The 5000-nt window shown below is 43.9% G+C and overlaps 1 pseudogene; it reads right to left on the reverse strand.

Moving 5' to 3' along the window:
• LOC123508286 overlaps positions 1-5000 on the reverse strand; it is a 44331-nt pseudogene that overhangs the window by 22277 nt on the left and 17054 nt on the right.

Below are 5000 nucleotides of genomic sequence, written 5' to 3' on the forward strand. Positions count from 1 at the left end.
TGCTGAAGCGATGCTCCCAGGAACTGGCTGCCCCTCTCACCCAAGTCTTCACAACTTGTGTGCAGGAAAACGTCTGGCCTTCAGTGTGGAAGGAGGCTCAGTAGTTCCGTACACAAAAAACTCAGGACGGACCCAAAAACTACAGACCCATATCCCTGTTGTCAGTGGTGGGTAAAGTGTTTGAGAGGGTCGTGGCAGAGGTGGTGTGTAGCCATCTCAAGGACAATGCCCTCCTCTCAGACCAACAGTTTGGGTTCAGACCTGGAAGGTCAACCTCCGACCTAATGATGCTTCTCACCAGGCATTGGCAGGACGCCCTCGACGACGGCAAGGACACTATAGTGGTTGCTTTGGACATAGCAGGAGCTTTTGATAAAGTATGGCACAACGGATTACTAGAAAAGCTTCGTGCTAAAGGCATCCAGGGTGGCTTGCTACGACTCTTGGGAAATTACCTGCAGGACAGAAGCCTCAAGGTGGTTGTCAACGGGCAAACATCTGAGTCCCTGCCTGTGGAGGCATCAGTGCCACAGGGTTCAATTCTTGGCCCACTCCTGTGGAATATCTACGTGGATGATCTTCTCCAGCTACTGCCAGGAGTCATGGCCTATGCTGATGACTGCACCCTCTCCTATACCTATCCACGCCAGGACAGTGGGCGGGCTGCTGAGGCCATCAATCAGCAGCTACGAGTGATAAAGGAGTGGGGTGCTCGCTGGCAAGTGACATTCGCGCCGGAGAAGACACAAGCAATGGTTGTCTCTCGGTCCCCAGCCGCCATGGCAGCAATGGCAGGAAAGTTGTCTTTTGGCGCTGCTGCTCTCCCACTCAAGATGACGTCAAGATACTTGGGTGGAGGTGGATCGAGGGCTGAGGTTTGACAGGCATGTCAAAACCATTGCCAAGAAAGCCTCTCACAGGATCTCCGCTCTCAGAAGGATCGCCAGTTTCCTCGACAGGAAGGGAGACTGCTGCTGTACAAGGCACAGGTGCGGCCCCACCTTGAATACGCAGCTCTCTCCTGGATGTCCTGTGCCGCCACACACAGAAGGAGACTGGACAGCATCCAACGCCGCGCCATACGGCTAGTAGATGCTGCACTACCACCTCACCCAGAGCCTGAGCGTCCCTTGATTCACTGGAACACCGCAGAGACGTGGCGGCGATCGTAGTGTTCCATAAGGCACAGGTGCAAAGAGTGCCACATCTGGCAGGGCTGCGTCATCCTCTAAGAGTCACCGCACGGAGCACGAGAACGGTGCTCAATGGTGGTGACGCCGTAGAGGTGCCGCGATCCCACAGGTGTCAGCATCAACGCACCTTCGCAGGACGCGTCTCCAGGATGTGGAACTTGTTCACGGCCGCGGTGCCTCACGTCCAGGAGATGAACACTCACAGTGTCAAACTGATGGCACATAAGTGGAGACAGACACTGCCAACTCCTCTGACACTCTTTGTGACGTGACACTCAGTGTAGTGCAGTGCGTGAATAGTGCTAGTGAAGTGAAAGAGAGAGAGAGAGAGAGAGAGAGAGAGAGAGAGAGAGAGAGAGAGAGAGAGAGAGAGGCACAGACAGACAGACAGACAGACAGACAAACTACTACTACTAGAACTACTTCTAGAAATCATTTTATAACAATCATTACTATCATTATTATTTTCATTATTATTTAATATTATTATTATTTTTATTATTATTATTATTTTGTTATTATTATTATTATTATTGTTATTATTGTTATTATCATCACTGTAATGGCACTAGTGGGGTCGTTGTCCTTACCACAGGCAGGGACACCTTCTTTTCTGGTTTATTCATACAAAGAACACACAAGAGTACAGCGAATGGACGCCCTTCCTTGTGTGGCCCGGCTGCAACTAACTGGCAGGTAGCAAACAGCACTTCCCCATGCCGCTGCTTCTCCCACTATAGCGCAGCATTCATTCCACTACCACGCAGCTCACAGGTCACACAGCATCTTTCACACTACGAAGGGTGGCATCAGTTAGAGCAATCATCTAAGCACCTAACCAACGCTCACTCACGCCTCATCCATGCTTTACAGAGGAGACAGACGAAACAGCGGTGAAGTGTAGCGGGCGGCGATCAAGATTGTTTAGGCGTTGGCTTTTCGGGATTTCCCGGCCTACGGCGGTGTCACACTGTACCAATACGCACCTCAAGTCAGGTACTTAATACTTCGAAATTGAATGGTGTTGTAGTAGTACATACACAATGTGATGCTCGAAAAAGGCAAATTAGTGTAATCTATCTTTACTTCTAAATATTTATATTTTGCATTGTTTTGGCAAACACAACAATATTTGAAAACGTTTCCTCAGAGTAGCGTTGTTTGGGATGTGACATGGAAAGATGTAGGGTGGTATCATCAGCGTAGGAGTGGATAGGGCAAGAAGCTTGGTTAAGAAGGTCATTAATGAAAATAAAAAGAGATAGGACAGAACCCTGAGGAACACCACTGTTAATAGATCTAGAAGAGCAGTGACCGTCCACCACGGCTGCAATAGAACGCGACAGCAAAAGTGGTGCCATCAGGATGAAATAAAGGAGGTAAAGATGAAGAAGTGAAGTTATTGGACATGTTTTTAGCCAGATGCCAGAAGTCACGAGTGGAGTTCGAGTTGCATTTTCATCTGAGAAATTTTATTTTCTATTAAATTGATCTCTTAGTTCCACAACAGCCAATACATTCTTCTGACAAACATGAGGATATTTCTCCACTTCACCCTAAATATTTGGAAGGCTTTGCATTCTAAGATTTTTTACCAGTGTAGATTTGAAACAGAGATATGACCCTTGTCATCTGCTCTAACCCACACTTTGTAGCCCCTCTTTGTTGGCTTCACGGGCATATATTGTTTGTATGAGCACCTACCTTTGAATTTTATCATGCTTTCATCTACTGATTGATCTTGTGATGGATGGAAACATTCATCAAACTGTTCATTTAGTACATTTGTAATGCAGTGGGTGGGATGGTTTATTAGAAAAATATAAATATGAAGATTTAAAAGTTTATTTTTGACAAAAATGGTAGTGGTAGCTGTTACCAAAGGCGCTGGTCATAGATTTTGAAAGATTGACACTGAACAAACCCACATACTTTACAAATCCACTTACTTTATCATAAACTGATGGAATAATAATATTAAATGAAATTTCGGCACTGTCCCCGAGAAATCCCTCGCGCTCGCCTCGATTCCCGGCTCCCACTTCTCTGCTCCTCCACCCAGCTGATTTGACGTCATATATGAAGCCAAGCTATTGGTCAGAGAGAGAGAGAGAGAGAGAGAGAGAGAGAGAGAGAGAGAGAGAGAGAGCGATTTCAAAATTTGATTTCAAAACTGCCCTCCTACGGCTTCTATCCTTCCTCTGTAACTTCATCTCAAGTTTCCTTTCCGACCGTTCTATTGCAACCGTGGTAGACAGCCACTGCTCTTCTTCTAAATCTATTAACAGTGGTGTTTCTCAGGGTTCTGTTCTGTCACCCCCTCTCTTCCTAATATTCATCAATGATCTTAACCAAACTTCTTGCCCTTGCCCTTGCACTGTGTATCACTTTTCATTATATAGTCTTTTCTGCGAAGCGCTTCGCGAAAAAGACTATATAAAAAAAGATGATGGCACAATCGCGTAGTATTTGGAATAGCGATACACCGGACGACCTCCTTACTACTCCACACAAGGTAAGCCAAAATTTTCTAAGTCCAAAACATAAACACCAGTGACACACAGTGAACACCATCACAATCCAAACTTTTCCGTGAAATATCACCATCACCATCACTATTAAGTGAAGCACCATCACGAAATAAGTGATGTATAATACTGATATTTTGCCTAAAATTTCATACCTCGATGGCCCATCGCTTTCCAATATTTTTCCTAAAATATCACTAAATCCCATCACTATACGGAGCTATTTCTTCTCCTCCCCAGACATATATATATATATATATATATATATATATATATATATATATATATATATATATATATATATATATATATATATATATATATATATATATATATATATATATATATATATATATTTATTTATTTATTTATTTATTTATTTATTTATTTATTTATTTTATTTATTTATTTATTTATTTTTTTTTTACGTAGGGAAGAGGGCCAGCCAAGGGCAAAAAAAAAAAGAAAGATAGAAAAAAGGGCCACTTGAGCGCTGGCTCTCCAAAGAATGCAAAAAGTGCCAAAACCGTCAGCCAGAATTAGGGGAGCAAATGCCTCGATACCTCCCTCTTAAAAGAAGACAAGTTGTAGGAATTTGGAAATACAGATGCAGGGAAGGAGTTCCAGAGTTTACCAGTGAAAGGGATGAATGATTGAGCGTACTGGTTAACTCTTGCATTAGAGAGTTGGACAGAATAGGGATGAGAGGAAGAAGAAAGCCTTGTGCAGCGTGGCCGCAGGAGGAGGGGAGGCATGCAGTTAGCAAGATCAGTAGAACAGTTACCATGAAAATAGCGATAAAATATAGAAAGGGATGCAACATTTCGGCGGTGAGAAAGAGACTGAAGACAGTTAGTCAGAGGAGGGAGTTGATGAGACGAAGAGCTTTCGATTCCACCCTATCAAGCAAAGCTGTGTGACTGGAACCCCCCCAAACATGCGAAGAATACTCCATACAGGGACGGATAAGGCCCTTATACAGAGTAAGCAGTTGGAGGGACGAGAAAAACTGTCGGAGACGCCTCAGAACACCTAATTTCATAGAAGCTGTTTTAGCAAGAGATGAGATGTGAAGTTTCCAGTTAAGATTATGAGCAAAGGACAGACCGAGGATATTCACTGTGGAAGAGGGAGACAGTTGAGTGTCATTGAAGAAGAGAGGATAGTTGTCTGGAAGGTTGTGTCGAGTTGATAGATGGAGGAATTGAGTTTTTGAAGCATTGAAAACTACTAGATTATCTCTGCCCCAATCGGAAATTTTAGAAAGATCGGAAGTCAG

Source organism: Portunus trituberculatus, chromosome 3 (genome assembly GCF_017591435.1).
Source record: "Portunus trituberculatus isolate SZX2019 chromosome 3, ASM1759143v1, whole genome shotgun sequence".
Classification (NCBI taxonomy): domain Eukaryota; kingdom Metazoa; phylum Arthropoda; class Malacostraca; order Decapoda; family Portunidae; genus Portunus; species Portunus trituberculatus.